This window comes from Patagioenas fasciata, chromosome 11 (genome assembly GCF_037038585.1).
Source record: "Patagioenas fasciata isolate bPatFas1 chromosome 11, bPatFas1.hap1, whole genome shotgun sequence".
Lineage (NCBI taxonomy): Eukaryota > Metazoa > Chordata > Aves > Columbiformes > Columbidae > Patagioenas > Patagioenas fasciata.
Window position 1 is genome coordinate 2,896,624 of NC_092530.1, and position 22,399 is coordinate 2,919,022.

Sequence of the window (22,399 nt, forward strand, 5' to 3'; positions counted from 1 at the left end):
CATACGGCACTGGGCAGAACCAGGGGCTGTCGGTGATGGGCGCCAGCTCGGGGGTGCCCATGGACACCTCCCCTGGCCCAGCACGGCTCCCTCTCCCCTACACAGGGCTGCAGAGAGCACCATGCGGCTGCCGGTTTGACCCCCGGGTGTTCCACATCCAGTGGACCATCCCCTACGGCCACCAGGGCACAGCGGTGGCCCCAGCCCCACCGGTGCTGCCAACATCCATCCCCGGCTACCCGCACATCCAGGGGCAATGGGCACCGATCAGCGTTCCCAGCACAGCCACTGCCGCGGGGGCACCTGGAGGCGGGAACATCCCCCGGAGCAGCCCCTCTGCTGCCCTGCTCAATGAAGCCCCTGAGAACCCCACCGATGGCTCTGACGTATCTGAGGAGATGCTCCTGCTAGAGGCCCATTGGCTGTTTGGTGTCACACCAGCTACAGTGCGGGTCACTGAGGATGGTCCCAGAAGCAGCCCCACGCCTGGGGACCTGGGTGACAGCGGCACAGAGGGGAGTGCAGTGGCCCCATCACCTCTGGAGCTGCCAATGGCCATCAATGGGCAGCGGGCATCGCTTAACATCCCAGGCACTTCAGCCACCGTGGGGGCATCTCCGGGCAGCACCAGCCCCTCTGTTAGATGTGATCTAGGTAGTGACTATATAAGCAAATCCTATAGGAATAGGACTGAAATAGATTTTCCTGGTCCTTGGGGCATTTCCTTAATGTTATGCAATTTTTCTAATAAACTTCCCAGATTTCCATTTTAAGTTATTATAGAGTAAATAGCTTCTATTTTTTACTGAAAGGATATTTGCAGAATATCCGACTCGGTGCAAGTGACGTGTATCAAACTTGCCTTCCAGCTGGAAAACGCCAAACTGTCCTCTGACCAAAACGACAAAGCGGCTGGTGCGGCGCGAGAGGAGCTGAAAGAGGCTCGAATGAGAATAGAAGCTCTCAGCTACCAGCTCTCTGGCCTTCAGAAACAGGTAAAGGCACTACATTTGCTCTCATAGCTAATCCAGAGCACTGCGGTGTTTGCATGGATTGACATTTCCGTCCCTTTGTGTTCCCTGAATTTTGCAGAGAGAAATCTTGACGTTCATTTGGGAGGGAGATGGATTTTTGAACGTTTTTACTGTACCACATAGATGCCAACTCTGTTTTTCACAGGCCAGCACCGCGGAAGATCACATTGGCGAGCTGGAGGAAATGATGGCTGGCGAGCAGGAGAAGTTCAGGAAGATGCTGGATGCAAAGGAGAGGGAGATGACAGACATGAGGGACCAGATGCAGCAGCAACCGACCGAGTACCAGGAGCTGCTCGACGTTACATTAGCACTCAGCACTTACGGGAAACTCCTGAAAGGAGAAGAGGGCGACAGTAGAAGCTGCTGCTCAGCCTTCCAATGCGCACCTCGCCCTGCGTGGGGGACTCAGAACTTGGCAGATTTGCCAGAGCTCGATGCTCCTCTCTGGGAGCTCCCAGCACTGCAAACACACTCCTTCTCCTCCCTTGTTTCAGTGAAGCAGTTGACTTTCCTGCCAGCCTCGCGCAGTAGTGTTGGCGGAAAAAGGACGAGAGTGATGAGTCTTGAAGTGGATCGTGCGGTGTCCAAAAGGCTGGAGCGCCTTCTGGCCTCTTTCTGAGCCCCTGGTGTGGGCAGAGGTGCGCGCTCTGCCGGGGAGGAGCCCCTGCCCCGCGGCTGGTGCCTGGGGAGGCCCCGCAGCCGCAGCTGCGGGAGGTGCCGGGCGGTGCCAGCCCCATTGTTGCGCGGCCCCGCATGGCCCCGTGTCACAAAGGGGTTCCCAGGCCCGGGTGCTCATAAGGGGCGTCCCCCGGCAGCTCCTGCTGTGCTCTCGCACTGAGCTGGCGGCTGTGCTGGCGAGCGTGAGCGCGGGCTGAGCTCGACGGCGGAGCCACTCAGCTCCTCGCTGTCTGCGATTCCTTCTATATTCTTCTTTTCTTCTGGAAATTACGTCCTTTGTTTTCTCCCTCCCCTTCCTGACAATTCCAGTTTGTGGAAAAGGTAGTGCTTCGTTTCCCTTGAGACAGGGGATGGCGTAGAGAGAGAGAGGGTAGAAGTGTGGGTTGGCCTGTACCTTCCTCAGTGTCCACTGGGCTCTCCCGTTGGGGTTTGGGTAGATGCAGGCTGTCAGCGTAATTCCTGTTTCCTAGTTATCTTTTCTGTAGCACACCCAAAGAGGGTCAAGTCTAGGCTCACCACTCGAGGGCTTTCCTTATCCAAACAAGGAGATCTCCTTTAAAATCTGATTTCCTTGCAGGCACCGGTGTCAGAATGGCTCTGCCAGAAAGGGACCTGTACCCTCCGCAGAAGATTTGCGCGGCCTGGCAGCAAACACGCAGGGTTGGAGGAGGCCTCTACAACCTGAACAATACCTGCTTCCTCAATTCCGTCCTGCAGTGTTTGACGTACACCCCACCGCTGGCCAACTACTTGCTGTCTCGCCAGCACAGCCAGTCCTGTGAGTCCTTGCTACGTGTTCTTTTACACCTCTTGGGCAGCTCTAAATGATGAAGAAACCACAGTGACTCTGGGAAAACAGCTCTGAGGACGAGATGTAGAGGATGGAGAAGGGAGAGCGGACGTCGTACCTGTAACCCGGGGGGGTGGCTTGGTGTTTTTCTTCCTTGAAGATTTTCCCAGCCGTGTGTATTTCACTTGGACTGCTTCCTTCTTTCCCTCCCCTCTTAGGCGCAAACAAAGGCTTCTGCATGATGTGTACGATGGAAGTGCACGTGGAGGAGGTCCTGTCTTGCTCGGGCAGTGCCGTGGCACCTGTGGATGTTGTCAGCGAGCTGCCACGTGAGTCATTTCAGACGGTTTCATGTGGAGGTATTTTTCATTGCTGAAGAACCCCGTGTGTAACTGTTTTTTCCGGGTTCCAGTTAAGGAGGAGAGCTTTTAGAAGGGTAAGTTTTCTTTCCTTTTTTGGTGAGATTAATGTGAAAACCTTCTTCTTCCTCCTCAGGAATAGGAGATTTCCGGTTTGGCGCCCAGGAAGACGCGCACGAATTCTTCGGCTGTGCCGTGGGCGCCATGCAGACAGCTTGTTTGAGCAGCAGCAACGAGTAAGCTTGAGCACATGACCATGGAAATGTTCTCTAGCCCTCTCGACTCCTTCCTTTAAATTACCAGCGAAACCCGCTCTCTGGGGCTCTCCTAACAAGCAAAACTCTTGCAAGAGCGAGCTCTCTGCCTTCCACCTTCTGAGCCGCGATTACCGTTTCTTTCCAGCTGGGACACATCTCAAGGCAGCACAGTCATTGAGCAGGTCTTTGGAGGACTTCTAAGATCCAGAGGTAATTTTAAAAAGTATCCCTGTCCTTAGAACGGTCTGTGGCTCTTCCTCTCTTTGTGGAAAACTGCTTTTTGCAGGCAGCAGCATGGCCAGGCTGCACTGGTCAATTACATGGGCAGAGTCAGTGTCCGTCCCAACCTGAGAACCTTTTCTCCTTGCCTTCCAGTAACATGCTGGAGCTGCAAAGCTGTTTCAGACACCTATGAGGCATTCCTTGATATTCCTTTGGATATCAAGGTAAGATGTTTGGAAATGGTGGTGCAAAACGTTTCAAGGTCCCTGCAGGGGCCTCATTTATCTCCAGAAAACTCCATTGACTTCAAACTGCAGGTTGTTACCACGCAAGATGGTGGTGGATGGGAAGGGAACTGGACTTGTGTGCTCCTTCCGTAGAAGCCCTGTAAATGGTCTCCCTGCGCTGGGTGCCAGCTGGGCAGAGAGCAAGGATGCTGTCGACAGCCATGATGACGCTGTCCTACCGCCCTGCTTTGGACTCCTCAGTACGCACGTGATTGCTGGAGGGGTGGCTTTTGTGGCTTTTGCTGGTTTTGACCAGGCAGAGCACAGGACACTCTGGTGCTGCCCAGGAGCAGCTGTTTATTGGGTTGACGCTGGCACCACATGGGGAGCTATTTCTTGGGATTTTGAGTTTCCAGGAGCTCAGTGCTCTCCTTTCTTTCTCATCCAGGCAGCCTCATCTGTCACCGGAGCTCTGGAGGACTTTGTCAGACCCGAGCATCTGGATGGCAAAACCAGCTATAAATGTAGCAAGTAAGATCTTTACTAATGACACCTTCATAGTAGATACTGGGTTACGGTTTTGCACGTCTGGAAGCAGTCGTTAGGTTTGGACATCACTGAGAAACCCAGTCGTGACACAGCTTGGGGTTTTTTCTGTTTGTTTGGTTTTCTTCCCCGTACAACTAAACCTCCTGAATCATCCACAACTTGGAATAAAATGCATTTGTTTCTAAGATGGGTACATTTTTCTTCCCTTCTGCCTGAACTGGGCAAAACAAGCCTTAACTCAACCCTACATGGATGGGGGGTGGAGTGTGGGCAAGACAGGTTGCAACCGTTGGGTCTGTGTTTTCAAGGTGTGAACAGCGGGTCAGTGCATCCAAGAGGCTTACAATCCATCAGTCCTCCAATGTCCTGACCGTGTGCTTGAAGAGATTCGATCCTCTCTCTGCCAGAAAGATGAGCAAGGTATGTAAACAATGCACGGCCACGTTGTCTACTTGGAAGGAGTCCTTTCCCAAAGGAGAATGCTTGTTTTGGAAGTTCTTCGTGTCTGCACACGATGGCTATGGGGTGCAGCTGTCTGAGAAAAAGACTTGCAACAGCTCTGCCCTGCTCTTCCCCTGTGGCCAGAGGAAAGTTCCAGGGTGAAGATGAGCACCTGGGCGCTCATAAAGAGCTGGTTTGGCCGAGAACAGTTTTCTGCCACTTTGGTGATGGCACGGCAACACCTGTTTCTGACGAAATGAGAAGATCCTTTGACAGGATTTTCTCAGGCTGCTTCCCAAAGACTCTCAGGACAATTTGGGAATCCTCTTGGTCTCTCCTTAGGTCGTGTGGTACCCAGAATATTTGGACCTTGGCAAATACACATCTGAAGCAGATGGAGGACCACTCCTCTACTCCTTGTATGCCGTCCTGGTCCACGAAGGCCGCAGCTGTCAGCAAGGACACTATTACTGCTTTGTAAAGGTAAAAGTGTGGTTTGCATTGGTCTATCGTGTCCTTCAGTGACATACTGCCTGTGTTTTTGTTTTAAAAAGCCTGCCGTTCATCTGAAGACAGAATTGCTTTGCTTTGCAGGCCAGCGATGGACGGTGGTACAAGATGGACGATGCGTCTGTGGTGCCGTGCGACATCCAGACGGTTCTCGGCCAGCGCGCATATTTACTCTTCTATGTCAGGTAAGAACAAGTGTGAAAGGGTGTTCAGAATACACTCCCTCTCCTGTTACTGATCTTGTCGTTGCTGTTCTTCTCCGGTGGGTTTTGCTTTCTGTCCTAAGAGAGAAAGACTGAGCTGAGTTCTGTCTGCTCTGCAGTTGGCCCCGTCCTTTCTTCTTCTTCCTTGTTTGGCACTAATCTGTTGTGCTTGCTTAAATTGCTATCTGTTTGCTCTCTGGGCCTGGCTGGCTGTGAAAAGAGATGAAACGGGGGTCCGAGCGGGTGGAAAGATGAATTCCTGCTCTGACTGGCAGAGCACGATCTAATTTCCAGCTTCCAGTCCTGGTTCAGCCTTCTGCTGTGTCATATCAAGTGCTGCCAGAAGATGCCAGGATGAGAGTGAAGCCACGTGGAGGCTGCCAGAACAACCCTAGACTAAGATCCCTGTTGTTTCTCCAGGCACCACGATTTGACCCCTGGAGCGGGCGCTGAACGCCAAGAGACACAGAGCACTGGGTTGGCAAAGTCGGTTCAAGAGCCGAAGAGTCCGATTTCTGAAGGCTTCGTGGCACCGAGAAAGCCAGAAGATGAAGCAAATACGCAGAGGACCCACAGGAACGGAAGCCCACGGGACTGGGCAGCGCCTCGCCCTCAGCGCTGCCCCACGAAGAGAGGGCACTCTGCCACTGAGGAGGGGGAGAAGCTGGACGGGAGCCACCCAGACTGTCCGCCTGCCAAGCACAGGTGCGCCGGCCCTGTGCAAACGCAGAAGCGCGCTCCCCGTCAGCTGCGGCGTGGCCGTGGGATCCTGCGCCGCTCTTCCCACAGGGACAGAAACAGCTCTGCTTATGGCAGAAGATCCATTTGGGAAAGGCTGTACAGCTCGAGCCGCCACCGAGCAGACGGGCACCCTGGGTCGCGATGGGAGCAGCAGCCTGGGAAAGACTCCCTTGAAAAACAACGTGTGCTCCCCCCAGTGCCCGTTCGCCCAGAGGTTGCAAACAAAAAGCCACCGTGCAGAAAGAGAAAACACTGCTGCGCAGAGGAGGGTGAAAGTGCACCCAAAAGAAAGCAGTGAAGGACAGAAGTGAGCCCTCTGGTGATCCAGCCTTGAAAGGGAAATGCCAGAAAAGGAAGAAGATCACGAAATCCAAAGAGAGCACTGGAGAGGAGGACTGCAAAGGAGGCTGTGTTTGCAGCCTCGCCTGGCAATGTTGCCAGCCTCTCTGCCAGGTGTTCCAGGTGCACGGCTTATGGACAGAAGCGTTCAGTACTCGTGACTGAAATTACCATCGAAACTGGCAAGAGACCGTCAGAAGCCACAGACAAACATTCTCAAGAGGATGCTGACCACAATAAAATTGCCATCATAGCCAAACCCGGTCCTAAGTGGTGCATCTGATTTCCCTAGAGAGTTTGATGACTCAGGAAAGAATGGAGGAGCTTGATTTGGGTTTTGTTTGGTTGTTTACTTATTTAAGTTTTTTAAATTTCAGACTTCATCGATGCAAGCAGCCTTGTGAGCTAGAAGGGCAGAAGCTTTCTACAGCTGCTGAGCATATTAAATTAGCATCTAGAGTTCTCAGTGCAAATGTGCCGAAGCACAGAGCATCTCCAGAGCTACTCGATTAGAGACTCAGGTGCTTGCGTTCTCCTGGCAAACATGGACAGTAGTGTTGGGGAAAAAAAGACAGCAGTGATGAGTCTTGAGGATGATATTGGAGTGTCCTACGGGTTCAAGCAGCTTCTGGCCCTCTCCTGACTGCTGTAGTTTGTTGTTCCTTTTGTTGTTTTCCCCCTTTTCTTAAACACACCATCACAGAGGTGCCACCGCTGATTGGCTCAGCCTTGGCCAGGTCTGTGTTGGAGCCGGCTGGACTTGGCTCTATGGGACACAGTAGAACCACCACACAGAGGCCACCCCTGTCACCCTTTTGTAGCTTTTTCCACCGAGGAGGGAGGTTGGGAGGGGTCCACTGCTCGGGGCCTGGCTGAGCGTCAGTCAGTTGGTGGGGAGCAAGTGTTTTCATCTGCATTACTTGTCTTTCTTGGGTTTTGTTTCTCTCTCTATTTGCCTTTTCATTACAATTTGTAATTATTATCATTATTTCACTTTGATTATTCAACGCTTTTGATCTCAACCCACAAGTTTTCCCAGTTTTATTCTGATTCTCGTGGGGTCATGGGCACCAAACCCAGCTTGGGTGGGAACCACCCCTTGTGTTCAGGGCCCAAAGCGCCATCTGTAGCATCTGCCTGTCCTTTTGAGTGCCCAGAGCCTCCTTCTTAGAGCCCAAACCCTCACTTTTAGAGTCCTGGCATGTCTTCCATTACCCACAGCCTTTGCTTAGAGCTCACAGCTTCATTTTTAAGTGTACCTCGTTGCCTGGCAACAACCACCCAGAAGTCGGTGTGGGAGTCAGGACAGCCAATGGCATTTGAGGAGGTGGGGAGAAGGCCCGTGATTGATATGTAACCAACCAATAAACTTTGAGGCTGTAGGGGAGGGGGCAAGGGTTGAAAGGCTGGGCACTGTGAAGGGCAGGCCATGCTGGCTCCACCAATCATACCTGGAAGGAGAGTGGCACATGGATGATTGACAGGCTTTCTGACCAATCTTTTGATGGGAGAAGCAAGGGTTCAGTCCCAGGCAGCCGCCCAGAGGAAAGGCCAAGCAGCCCCGGCCCCAGGCCCAGGGCCTCTGTCCCCACTCCCTCGCCTCCCCCTCGGCCACCCCCATGTTCTAGAGCCCCCGTCTCCAGGTCTCCACTGCATGTGGAACACCCTGGGACCGAAGCAGCAGCCGCACAGTGCTCTCTGCACTCCCCCTGTGTGGGGGAGTGGGAGCCATGCTGGGCCGGGGGGACCCTCCATGGGCACCCCCTGCGCCGACCCCCATCACCAACAGCCCCCGGCTCTGCCCAGGCACATGGGCATCCCCATGGGGTGAGCTGCTGAGCAAGGAACGGGGCTGCAAAGGGTAAGCAGACTCACTTCTGGGAGAGGAAATGGGAGAGATGGCCCCAGGGACGGGGGAAATTCTCTGGAAATGGGATTTTCTGGGCACGCACCAGCCGGGCCAGGGCAGGGGTGGTGGGTGCTGGGGGTGCCCGGGGTTGGGGATGGCGAACGGGCCGAAGGTGCCGGGGTGTCCAAGCAGCCAGGGGTGCCGTACCTGCTGGTGGGGCCTGGGGGCCGGGGGTGCCCAGGCTGCGGGGAAGGGCTGCTCCTGCCCGGGCAGTGGGCACAGGGGGGCTGAGCCTGCAAGAGAGGCAGGAGCCATGGCCGGCGCTCACCTCCGCTCTTGCCCCCAGGAGCGTCCCAGGCTGCAGGGGTCGGGGTGGGTCCCTACCTGGGGTGCAGAAGCTCTGGGGGACCACAAACGGCTGCAAGAGCTGCAGAACCGGGGGGGCCTGGGGGCCGTGCACTGGGAGCCGCAGTGGTGGCTGCGCCACGGTCCTTCCGGCCGTTGGTATCTAAGGACTCTTTGGGGCAGCAGGCAATGTTGGGGCTCCCCGTGTTCCACCCCAGCCCAAGAGCCTCCCCAGCTCCTCCTGGGCAGGGAAAGGGTTCAGGGGGCTGGGCTGCCCCCGGCTCCCACAGGCGACTCCCAGGGGCTGGGGCTGCAAGTGCCTTTGGCTGGAAGCCTTGGGCCGTTCCCAGAGCTGGGACATCCTTGGCATGGGGGGACTTGGTGGGACGAGTCCCACGCCTGCAGTGCTGGGCAGGAGGGTCCGGGCTGGCAGGAGGGGTGGGCAGGGCAGGCGAGGTGGAGCTGTCACACGGGATGGAAGGGAGAGCTTGGATGCTGCAGCCCTTCCAGTCAGACGTGAGGGGGCTCAGAGCCTCTGGGGGACAACTTCCTCCCAGAAGAAGCTTAAAGAACATTTTTTAAATAAGTACCAAGGCCTCATATTTGTTCTGAAATGGTTTGGTTTATTTTCAGGGAATACTGTTTAATTTAATTGTCTTAGCTGTCGGGCATTAGAACAGGCTGCCCAGGGCAGTGGTGGAGTCGTATTATTCAGGATCATTCCGTGATCGTTTCTGTGTGCAGTTTGATTTCCCAGCCAGGCTGGGTGTGCAGGATCTTTGGTTCCCACACGAGGGCTCTGTCCGCATTGGCAAAGGCCACACGTCGGGTTTTCTAGCAGAGCCCATCCCGACCCAGCCCGGCCCAGGGAGATCATGGACAAACTGAGCCCCAGGCCCGGGCAGAGCTCGGTTGGTGCGGGGGTGGTTGGGGGTGACTGGACCCATCGCTGCCCGGGCCGGGGCTGGTGGTGCCGGGGCTGTGGGCGCTGCCGAGGCCGCGGCTCCGCTCGGGCCGCAGGGACTGGGGTCAGACCCGTTATTTCTGCTGGTGGGTGGCGATTCTGGTCAATACGCTGCAGCTGGTGGGGCTGTCGCGTCTGGGCCGATGTCGGAGCTTTGGCTCGTTGTCTCCCCAGGCAGCTCCAGCCCTGGGACGTCTCTTTCCATAGATCGCCGCACACAATCCGGGATCCGCGGGTTTGGTTTGTGGGCACCGATGGCAGCAGATCAAGGGATCCACCAGCCGCTCGGTGGCCACCACGTATCCAGGTTCTGATGATCTGCCAGACTTTGGAAGCGCCTGTTCTAAATGAATGGTCTCTCGGGGAATCTTCAGATCTTAATTCAGCCCATTTCTCTGCGAGAGAGCAGAACCCAGCTAGAATGTGGCTGCACGCTGCTTTTTCAGGTCAAAGATGAGTAGGGGCAAGTTTTTATAAGCTTCTTACTCGCCCTTAAGAGAAATAGGGGAGAAACACCAGCACAGAGCGTTTGATGTGATGCTGAGGGTCCCTGCAATCAGTTGCCTGTGTACACTCAGAAATTGCTTTGGACTGCACGTATAATATATAATCAATTTTGTGGTTTGCGTTGAGGTTTTTTGTTTGTTTTCTTGGGGTTTTGTGTTTGTTGTTGGTTTTTTTTTTCAGGTTCCTTTTGCAGAGGCCAGCAAGAACTTGATGACATGAACCCAGACATTTGGACTCAATGGAGCACTTTTGTCCTGTGCTAGAAACACATTGGCATGGGAAAGGAAAAGAAAGACAGGAAGAAGAAAGAATGACAAAGCAAGATAAGATGAAAAGAGCAAGGGGGAGACGAGAGGGGGTGATGTATCCCCCTGTAAGCAGCTGAAGCAGGGGATCAACCATGAGATTCAACACTTAATGAGCCAAATCCCACCCTGAAAATAAAATGTATGTTATACCTCTTCCTTTATTTTTGCGCGGGGAACATCTCTGCTTTTTTTGTCACCTCTTTTTCCAGAGAGGATTTTTAATGCTGCATTTTGAGCATTTGCAGGAGCATGAAACCATGTGGATTCTCTGCAAATTTGCCCCTAGAAAGACCGAACAAGCCAATTGTTATTTTTATGGCTGGATGCAACAGGTTTGACGTTTCCTGCATCAGCAGCTCTGCTTCTCTCACCTCTGGGAGCAGCGCCAAGACCCAAAGAGCTGCTCAAAATAAAACAAACCCAAAATCAACCAGCACCTTGCAAATTGCAAATGAGTCCCATCCTTGCTCTCTGCTGTTGCTTAGAAGCAAGTAGGAAATAAATAAATAAATATCTATATATACATATATTTATATTAGTATGTGCCAGCACCAGCATGTCTCTGGCACCAGGAGGAGGAACCTGCTTTCCTCAATGGGTAAAGACCTTCAGACACCTCCCTTTCTCCCCCCAGGTCACTTGAACATCTGGAAAGCAGCAGCTGTGCGTTGGGAAGCAGCTCTTGGGGCCGGTGCAGCCAGCGGAAGAGCAGAGCACGAAGCGGGGGCCGTGACAGCCGGGGCACGACAACGAGTGTGGGGTTTGAGCTGTGACTCCAGCCACAGGAACCACTGCTGCTGCAGGTCCCTGAGCTCGCTTTTGCTCCGTGGGGGACAAAATGAACCTCTAGGTCTAAATCCTGATGGCACGAGGGCAGGGACCGGCCGTGGCGCTGAGCACCGTCTACACCAGCCCAGAGGTGCCGCCGCGCTCGGCCCCCGGCGCCTGCGTGAAGTTTCCCGGTGAGTGAACGTGTTGGTGCTGTTTCTCTGCTCATCCCGGCCCCGTGGGATTGGTGATGGGTGGGGGCTGGAGGAGCAAGTGTCCCGATGCTGCCAGACCCCTGCCCTGCAGGGAAGCACAGGGACAATGGATTTTTTGTATTGAAGACTGAGGCAAAGAAAACATTAAACGTCTTGGCTTTGTCTATGTTCCTCTTTGTGAGGTGACCATGTTCATCAACGTTATTTCTGGCTTGCCTTTTGCTATTAACTTATTTTTAAAAGCCCTTCTTATTGTCTCTCACAGTACTGGCCAGTTTCAACTCTAATTGACCTTTGCCCGCATGCATTTCCTCCCTACAGTGGCGAGCAGCATCTCTGTAGTCCTCCCATGACTCCTGACTTTCTTTCCACTGACCGTAAACATTCTTTTTTTACTGTCGTTCAAGAAGAAGACCCCTGCTCAGCCAAGCTGTCTTTTTGCCTTGCCTGCTTGACTTCTGACATTATGGAATCTCCTGGTTCTGTGCTTTTAGGAAGTCACCCTGCAGCTCGCCCCCACCACCCCACTACCAAAACCTTGCCATGTAAACCAAATATAATCATTAGCACCCCTTGTATCCTTTATCCCAGGTCTTTTGTGGATCCCTATTTGGCATCTCACAGTCCTGAGATACATATCTTCCTTGTTATGTTCTCAAAGTGCATGAAATATGGCAATAGTTTATTTACTTGAAGATTAACTTAATCACATCATAAAAATGTCTGTTTTCTCTATTGAAGTGATCAGCCCAGGTGTACATTCGCTTTGAAAACATGAGTGATATGAATTCCATGATTGTGTGGCTGCATGCAAGGGAAAATATTTTTAGATGCAGATTTAAATATAGTTTAAAATATACAAGGGAGCAGAGAGATAGATTATGGATTGTACTAGTAAAATAAATTACCATGAGCATTCAGACCTTTATTTTTGTTTATTTTTATTATTTCAGGAATTCTCCATGGAGAATAGCAAGTAGAACTGCAACCCTGGACTTTGGCAGGGCTAATTTCGGCCTTTTCAAGCAATTGCTGGGGGAAATCCCACGGGCAAGACTGCTTGAAGGAAAAGGGGCCCAAGAGAGCTGGATCGCATTCAGAGATTGCTTCTTCCATGCTCAGGATCAGAGCATCCCCACACGTAGGAAGTCGAGGAAGGGAGCCAGAAGGCCTGCATGGTTGAATAGGGATCTGTTGGGTATGCTCAAGCAGAAGAGGCGAGTTTACAGGTCATGGAAGCAGGGACTGGCCACTTGGGAGGAATATAAGGCTGCTGTTAGAGGATGTAGGAAGGCAGCTAGGGTAGCCAAGGCCGCCTTAGAATTACAGCTGGCGAGAGAGGTCAAGGACAGCAAGAAGAACTTTTTCAAATACATAGCAGATAAAACTAATACCAGAGGCAGTGTAGGCCCGTTGATGAATGAGGTGGGTGCCCTGGTGGCAGAAGACACAGAGAAGGCAGAATTGCTGAATGCCTTCTTTGTCTCTGTCTACTCTGCTGGAGGCTGTCCTGGGGAACCCTGTACCCCTGAGACCCCGGGTGAAGCCAGGTTAATGGTGGAGTTTGCTTTAGGCGATGAGGACTGGGTTAGGGAACAATTAAATAGTCTGGACGTCCATAAATCCATGGGTCCAGATGGGATGCATCCCCGGGTGCTGAGGGAACTGGCTGAAGTCATTGCTAGACCGCTCTCCATCATTTTTGCCAAGTCTTGGGAAACGGGAGAGGTGCCCGAGGATTGGAGGAAAGCCAATGTCACTGCAGTCTTCAAAAAGGGCAAGAAGGAGGACCCGGGTAATTATAGAGCGGTCAGCCTCACCTCTGTCCCTGGGAAAGTAATGGAACGGCTTGTCCTTGGTGTCATCTCAAGGCACATCAGGGATAAGAGGGTCATTAGGGGCAGTCAGCATGGCTTTACCAAGGGTAAGTCATGCTTGACCAACCTCATAGCCTATTATGAGAATGTACCAAGGTGGGTGGATGATGGCAGAGCGGTGGATGTGGGCTACCTTGACTTCAGTAAAGCCTTTGACACAGTCCCTCAAAGCATCCTCACAGCTAAATTGAGGAGGTGTGGTCTGGACAATAGAGTAGTGAGGTGAATTGCAAACTGGCTTAAAGAGAGAAGCCAGAGAGTGGTGGTCAATGGTGCGGAGTCCAGTTGGAGGCCAGTATCTAGTGGAGTGCCTCAGGGGTCAGTACTGGGGCCAATATTATTCTATATATTCATTAATGATTTAGACGAGGGAATTGAGTGTACTATCAGCAAGTTTGCTGATGACACTAAGCTGGGAGGAGTGGCTGACACTGGAAGCTGTGCTGCCATCCAGCGGGACCTGGACAGGCTGGAGAGTTGGGCGGGGGATAACCTGATGGAATTTAACAAGGGAAAGTGTAGAGTCCTGCATCTGGGCAGGAACAACCCCAGGGTCAGTATAGGTTGGGGAATGACCTATTAGAGAGCAGTGTAGGGGAAAGGGACCTGGGGGTCCTGGTGGACAACAGGATGACCATGAGCCAGCACTGGGCCCTTGTGGCCAGGAAGGCCAATGGCATCCTTGGGTGTATTACAAGGGGGGTGGTCAGTAGATCGAGAGAGGTCCTCCTTCCCCTCTACTCCGCCCTGGTGAGACCCCATCTGGAATATTGTGTCCAGTTCTGGGCCTCTCAGTTCAAGAAGGACAGGGAACTGCTGGAGAGGGTCCAGCGTAGAGCAACAAAGATGATTAAGGGAGTGGAGCATCTCCCTTATGAAGAAAGGCTGAGGGAGCTGGGGCTCTTTAGTTTGGAGAAAAGGAGACTGAGGGGTGACCTTATTAATGTTTATAAATATATAAAGGGTGAGTGCCATGAGGATGGAGCCAGACTCTTCTCAGTGGCAAACAATGATAGGACAAGGGGCAATGGGATCAAGCTGGAACACAAGAGGTTCCACTTAAATTTGAGAAAGAACTTCTTCTCAGTGAGGGTGACAGAGCACTGGAACAGGCTGCCCAGGGGGGTTGTGGAGTCTCCTTCCCTGGAGACATTCAAAGCCCGCCTGGACACATTCCTGTGCGACCTCACCTAGGCGTTCCTGCTCCAGCAAGGGGATTGGACTAGATGATCTTTTGAGGTCCCTTCCAATCCCAAACATACTGTGATACTGTGAGAATCATGATGTGATAAAGACTGCAATCGGCACAAATGAGAAGAAGATGAAGAAGAAAGTGCAGAGAGACCTGCTCCCACTGTGAATGATCAAAACAAGAGCCAAGGTGCCATGACCAGGGTCACTGGGAAGGGCATGCTGCCACCATGGGGGTGGCCTGGGCATAAGGGGTGAGGGCTGCTGGACGTCAGAGTCCAGGAATCTGTCACCTTGGGGTCCCACTGCTCCCCTCCTTCCCTGCACTGGTCCCAACACTGCCTTCCTCCTTCCCCCTGTGGCAGAGGTGGATGGGGAGCTGCCAGCCCACTCTCCCCATTCAGCCCTCCTCCAGCACAGCCCAGAGGAAGGGTCCCAGCATGAGCTGGGGTGGAGAACCTGGCACAGCCGGTTCCCAGACATCCCTGCCTGGGCCACCAGGGCTCAGCAGCAGCCTGTGGCCACCCCACACCCGAGTCAGTACAGGCTTCCTAGCTGTCCCTGCAGGTGTGGGAGGCCAGGGCTGTGAGCCCCCATTGCTGTCCCGCAGGGCTGTCCCCAAGAGACCCCCAGGTGTTTGGGCCAGGGACTGCCCCAGCTCCCTGAGGGCAGGATGGCCTCTGGAACAAAGACCTGCTCACCCAGCTGCCCCTGCATCGAGCCAGTTAACTCAGTCTGTGCAGGGGGTTGCAGCACTTACAAGGGGTGCAGAGCCAGCTTGTTCCCCAGGGAACAGGGACAGGAAGAGCTGTGGGAAGGGAGCTGCTGCCAGTTTTGCTGCAGGCACTGCCACCAGCGCTGCCAGACATCTCTCACCAGGGCTGTCCAGCTTAGAAGCACTGTCAGGGCACTTGGTGTGACACAACTTCGCTTCTTTCCTCCCTTCCTCCCATAGTCCTGTGTGTCATACCTCAAACTTTCTGAGAGGACAGACATTGTCCTTGTGTTCATTGAAGTGATGAGAGACCTCTGCATCTTAGACAAGTTGGTGGCAAGAGTCTTGCTAGATGTGATCATGGAAAACCCTAAGCTCTGGTTGGTGGACGTAAGTGACCTGTGGCTGGATTCCCCCGCCTTTTGACCCTGTCAGGCCTTGTACCTCTCTCCATCCCTCCCTTCCAAACCCTGGTGTCTTGGGCATCTGAAGCCAGCTGAAGGCAGCAGAGAGGGCTGGAAAGGGCAGCTGAGGAAATGGCCGCACTCCAGTGGCAGCACCATCCTCACCTGTGTCCCCTCCAGGTGCCAAAGATCACAGCACTGTCTTAGGGAGCAAGACCCTCTGCTTTGGCTGCATGGCTGTCCAGCCTTGTTTCTGATGTTGCCCTTCCCTCTCCTCCAGCAGCTGCCTCCCAGCAGTTTCACCCTTTTCTGGAGACACTTTTCCAGTGGCACTGCCAGGCTGAGCCATGGCAGTGGCAGGTTCATAGAATCATAGAATAGTTGGGGTTGGAAGGGATTTTCAAAGCTCATCTAGTCCAACCCCTGCCATGAGCAGGGACATCTTCAGCAGCTCAGGTTGCTCAGACCCTCGTGCAGCCTGGCCTGGGATGTCTCCAGGGATGGTTCATCTACCACCTCTCTGGCCAACCTGGACCAGGCTCTCACCACCCTCAGGCGCAACAATTCCTTCCTCATGTCGAGCCTGAATCTCCCTCCTTTAATTTAAAAGCATCACCCCTTGTCCTATCCTAACAGGCCCTGCTAAAAGATCTGCCACATCTTTCTTATGGGCCCCTTTTAGATAGTGAAAGGCCACAATAAGGTCTCCCCGGAGCTTCTCTTCTCCAGGCTGAACATCCCAACTCTCTGCCTGTCCTCACAGCAGAGCTGTTCCAGCCTTGGATCATCTTGGTGGCCTCCTCTGATCCCTGTCCAACAGGTCCTGTGTTGAAGGCTCCAAGAGCTGGATGCAGCACTGCAGGGGGTCTGTCTGTACTTTCTGGGGGTCATGATCACAGCGTGGGGTGGGGGGGAACACACACCATCTCCCTTCCACCTTTACTTGGTTTCAGACACTCCCAGTCCCTCCCTGTCCCTGGGGGAATGCTGGTAGGGGGGCCCTGGGGGATGGAGGATTGCAGGGGACTCCCATGGGCCCCAGGAGGAGGAAGTGCCAGACCCAGTGTTATCCCTAACCATAGCGCTGAAAACAGGGGGGACTGCCAGGAGCTGCACGTAGAAGGTGTGGGTAGTGACAAGACCCTGGTGATGCTGGAGGCTCTGCAGGGACAGAATGACCAAGGACAGCAGCAGCAGCCCCGGGGGGAATGTGTCCATTGTGGGGGTGATGGAGTGTTGGGCTGGAGCAGGTGCAGTGGGGGTCAGGGTGTTGGGGTGCAGTGCATCTGGGGGGTCACCCCAGCAGCTGCCTCTCTTCCTCAGGTTGGGGGGTGATGGTGGCACCATCTGTGCCAACAGCAGGAGGTTGGGGCATGGGAGGAGGGGGATGGTGGTGATAGAAGGAACTAACATTTTAAGGGTTAACTAAACATATAATGGGTGCCTACTAACGAACTAACACTTTAAGGCTTAGCCACACAATAAGTGCTTAGTTTAGAGCTTTATGTAAACTTATGTTAAGAAAAACAGAACCCCATCAAATGCTAAGATAAGAAGTTTTACTGCACCAGCTGTAAACTTGAGGAGACATGATAACGAAGATTTACAGCAAAAGGGGGCGCCAGTCTGGTTTCAATCGACTTGGCAGCTTGGGTTTCAGTCCATTCAACATAATGAGCCAAAGGTAAAGAGTTCACTGTGACGAGGCTGAAGGAGCCTTCATCCAAAGACCCCTCCTCAAGACCACCAGATGGCACTGCGCAGGTGCAACAGGGAGGGGTCAAGGAGGAGACTATGGAAATGATCACCTGGGACTCATTTTAATAAGAAGCGGGGAAAGGTTATGAATATTTATAGGTGTTCCTGGGGTCATTATGAATATGTAACACCTTACTGTATTTAAACACACCTCATATTTTTAGAAGTTACGCATGAACGGTGGAATGATCCCCCTTGCACCTGAAGTCAAAATAAAGATACCTGCTTTATAACTTTGTGAGTTGTAAAGTTTTATGACTTTATAGGTTGTAAAGTTGTTTCCGCACGTCAGTTTTGGCGACCACGAAGGGACAAGCTCTGCCTGGCTGTGCGGACTGCCTGAGACAAGCGGACCTCCTAGACGTGTCCCGAACCTTTTGTTATGGGGGGGCTTCGCTCCGCTCCGGCTGGTCACCACGGGGGCAGACAACGACCTTTTGCATTAAGTGGATAAGGTATGTTTATGTTTTCTGTAACAAGGGCCCATAACATGGGGGGCCAGTAACTCGCGAGGGACGCCTGCGCATGGCCAAATTCCCCGTACTGGTGTAAATGGATACCTAAGGGGGTTACTGACTTGACCCAACCAGAAGGGGGTCAGCCGCTAGCGATCTTGGGGGTAGATTGAGTAACCCTGAGACTTCTGCTGCGTCTCAATTACGGGAGCCAGGATGGACCTGCTAATGATTGTCATGGAAGCTGGAGAAGGGTAAACACAGTCTCCAGCCATGGGTTCGAGTCCCACTAACAATTGTTGGGGTTTCGAGTCCCCATGGCAATTGACATCTTATAACATCTTAACCCATGGGAATTGAAATTTATATTGCTGTAGCTGTAATTGGAATACTTATGGTGACAGTTACATGTTGTTTGATCAAGAAGTTTTTGTGCCCGGAACCGTGCTTTGTGTGAATGAATGCTTTGTGTGAATGAGCGCTCTGTGTGAATGAGCGCCTGAGACGCAGTCTGACCGCGAAGCGAGTGCGGAGTCCCGATCCGCGGTTCCGTGTTCTCCGCGAGGAGACCGGCCGGAGACAGATGAAGTGAATGATAAGTGTTTGTTGAACTAATAGCTGGTTTGGTAATCATGTGTGTTATCTTTATAAGTGCCTGGGCATTCCATGTCTATTGTAATAATCTTTAGACTACAACCATCTGTACGATGAGCAATTTAGCTTTTAACTGTGTGCATGTGGTGAGAAGGTTTTGTGTGTGATAAGCTGTGCCTCATCTCGGCATACCAAATTTAGCTTTTTGTATGTTCACCAGGTAAGAAATCCCGTTTTGGGATAACAGTTGTATCACCCCAGATGGGACACAGATAAAAGCCTTGCCCAGTCCAGCTGGCTGAAGGAAGCAGGGGGGCGGGTGCCGATGGGGCTCCAGCCGCACTGCCCTGTTTTGTCAGGAGACCCAGCGGTGCCTCCACCCAGCTGAGCAGTGAATGGCCCAAAGGTGCAATGCTAAAATCGAGATATTGTCTTGAATGAATGTGATTGTGATTTATTTGTATATTTTAGCCAGGTATTTGGTTTGCATGTCTGAGCTCAGTATTTTAGTTTGTATATTTATATTTGGTACCAAAATAATTTTGTTTGGAGAGATAATTACAAAATGAGAACCGGTTCTGTTACTAAAGTACCACCTTGCTCCCCGTTAAGATGCATCTGTACACATGAGAGTAAATTAGTGGGGGAAGTGATTTGAACGTGAAATTCTGGGTTAGCTGTGTTGCAGTCAGTGTCGTTCTGTGGATAGACTGTTTTGGATCTAAAATTAATGCAAGGGATTGATGCTTAATATGCTGTTTATTGACATCTGTAAGAAATTACCAAAGGTAGGAGCTGAGGGATCTAACTATTGCTCAGCTAATTGAAATTGCATATAAAGTTTATAGTCGCAGGAATTAAATGAAGAGAGAAAAAGGGAAGGAGGAGCCCAAGCCTATGCTGTGAAGTTTGAACATAAATGTCTCACCCCCTCCATAAGCTGGGGCGAGAAGAAAAGGAAAAAGCTGACTGCCTGTTAAAGCGGCAGAAAAAAGGTGGCGGGGGGGGAGAGCGGCGGCTGCTGGAGCCGGAGCTCAGCTCCTCTCCTCCGGGCTCGCCGCCCGCGGGGGATGGAGCGCGGGGGCAGCCGCCGCTGCCTGGCCCGTTCCTGCTGGGCTGCTCGGTTGTGTGTAAGGCGCACACAGCACCCGGATTTCCCCTTAGATACCCACCTTCTGACCCAGGCTCAGAAGTAGGGATACAGCAGTTAGTCTTGTTATTTACAAGTCAGTCAGCAAATGATACTCGGAGGAAGCTACAGAAACTGAAAGCAAGATTCTCGTTCTCAATGCCAATAAGTAATGACTACATAGTAGTAAAGGGAGCCACTGGCCAAAGTGAAAGAGCATATTTTTGTGAACCTTGGAATACAGGTTGGGTAAACAAGTAGGCATTCACAAATTTCTGTATATGCGTAACTCCACGAATTCTCTTTTGGAGAGAGACCTATCGGAACAAATGGGCGCAATGATAAGATTTGAAAAAGGAGAAATTACTCTGGAGGCAAATGATCAGCAATATGTGCAAACAATGAGTTTCCTTTTAGTAACTGTTCCCACAGAGGGCAAAATTGATGAAGAGGTTGTGAACCAAGCGTATCCCGGATTATGGGCCAGTGATGTACCTGGAAGAGCCAAAAATGCCTCACCAGTTAAGGTAAAAATCAAAGGACGGCAGCTGGTAAGGATCAAGCAATACCCTTTGAAAAAGAGGACAGGGAAGGAATTTGACCACTAATAGAGAAATTCCTGCAAAGAGGGTTATTAAAGGAATGTGAGTCCAGTTATAACACCCCTGTGTTGCCTGTCCGCAAGCCAGATGGGTCATATTGGGCGGTTCAGGACTTATGAGCTCTAAACAAAATAGCTGAGGACCTCTACCCAGTGGTAGCAGAGCCATACACCCTTCTGACAGTGTTAACACCTCATTTGACTTGGTTTATCGTTTTAGATTTAAAAGATGCTTTCTTTTGCCTCCCTCTCCATGAAGCCAGCCAGACAATATTTGCATTTGAATGAGAGAACCCTAAAAATAAATGTCAAACCCAGCTCACATGAATGGTGTTGCCACAAGGATTTAATAATAGCCTGACAATATTTGGAAATCAGCTTGCTAAAGATTTTGAATCCTTGGAAGCCCCGTCTGATGAGGGACAGATACTACAATATGTGGATGACATTTTAATCGCTACTAGAACCAAGGAGCCTGCGTGACCTGGACCCTACAGACCAGAAACACCTGCAATGGAATAAGGAAGTCACATGAGCCTTTAAAGAACTTAAAAAGGCTTTGATGTCAGCCCCTGCTCTAGGACTCCCAGATGTGAGTAAACCATGTTTCCTATTCTCTCACGAGAAACAGGGAATAGCCTTGGGTACATTGGCACAGGATCTTGGACCATATCGACGAGCAGTGGCCTATTTCTCTGAACAGTTAGACGCAACTGCAAAGGGGTGGCCTGGATGCCTGCGGGCAGTTGCTGCAGTGGTACTGGATATACAGGAGGCCTGAAGATTTACCATGGGTCAGAAAATGACTGTGCTAGTATCCCACACAGTGTCTAACAAGATGGTGTAGAAATTACCGTCACTAACGTTGTCAACCCAGCTTCTTTCCTCAGTGGTAACTTTGGAGAACCAGTTCATCGTGACTGCCTGGAGACCATCAAAGAAACATAATCCCATCGACCAGATCTAAAAGACATTCCTACTGAAAACACTGAAAACTGGCTTATGGACAGAAGCAGCTGGCCGGGAAGTGATCTGAACCTTTGTTTAAAAAATCCTTTCGCACAGAAGGCAGAAATAATTGCTCTTACTCTGCTCTGGAACTAGCTCAAGGTAAAACTGTTAGCATCTATACTGACTCCAAGGATGCTTTCAGGGTTTTGCAGGTGCACAGAGCAATTTGGAAAGAAAAGGGACTTTTGAACTCTCAAGGCAAACAGATCAAGCATGCGGAGGAGATACTGAAACTACTGGAAGCAGTTCAACTTCCTAAGAAAAATGGCAATCATGCATATTAAGACACACCAGTAAGTGAGCTCGGAATCGGAAAAGGCTGGCGGACAGAGAGGCAAACCAAACGGCTCAGCAAAAGGTAAAAACAGAAAGTGGTGATTGCACTGGCCACTGTCACTTGGCTGGTGACAGGTCAATGGAGGAGTTTGCTTTAGTCGATGAGGACTGGGTTAGGGAGCTATTAAATAGTCTGGACATCCATAAATCCATGGGTCCAGATGGGATGCATCCCCGGGTGCTGAGGGAGCTGGCTGAAGTCATTGCTAGACTGCTCTCCATCATTTTTGCCAAGTCTTGGGAAACAGGAGAAGTGCCCGAGGACTGGAGGAAAGCAAAAGTCACTCCAGTCTTGAAAAAGGGGAAGGAGGACCCGGGTAATTATAGACCGGTCAGCCTCACCTCTGTCCCTGGGAAAGTAAAGGAACAGCTTATCCTTGGTGCCATCTCAAGGCACATCAGGGATAAGAGGGTCATTAGGGGCAGTCAGCATGGCTTTACCAAGGGTAAGTCGTGCTTGACCAACCTCATAGCCTTTTATGAGAATGTAACAAGGTGGATGGATGATGGCAGAGCGGTGGATGTGGTCTACCTTGACTTCAGTAAAGCCTTTGACACAGTCTCCCACAGCATCCTCACAGCTAAATTGAGGATGTGTGGTCTGGACAATAGAGTAGTGAGGTGGGTTGCAAACTGGCTTAAGAAGAGAAGCCAGAGAGTGGTGGTCAATGGTGCGGAGTCCAGTTGGAGGCCAGTATCTAGTGGAGTGCCTCAGGGGTCAGTACTGGGGCCAATATTATTCAATATATTAATTAACGATTTGGACAGGGGAAGTTTGCTGATGACACTAAGCTGGGAGGAGTGGCTGACACTGGAAGCTGTGCTGCCATCCAGCGGGACCTGGACAGGCTGGAGAGTTGGGCGGGGGATAACCTGATGAAATTTAACAAGGGAAAGTGTAGAGTCCTGCATCTGGGCAGGAACAACCCCAGGTTCCAGTATAGGTTGGGAAATTACATATTAGAGAGCAGTGTAGAGGAAAGGGACCTGGGGGTCCTGGTGGACAACAGGGTGACCAT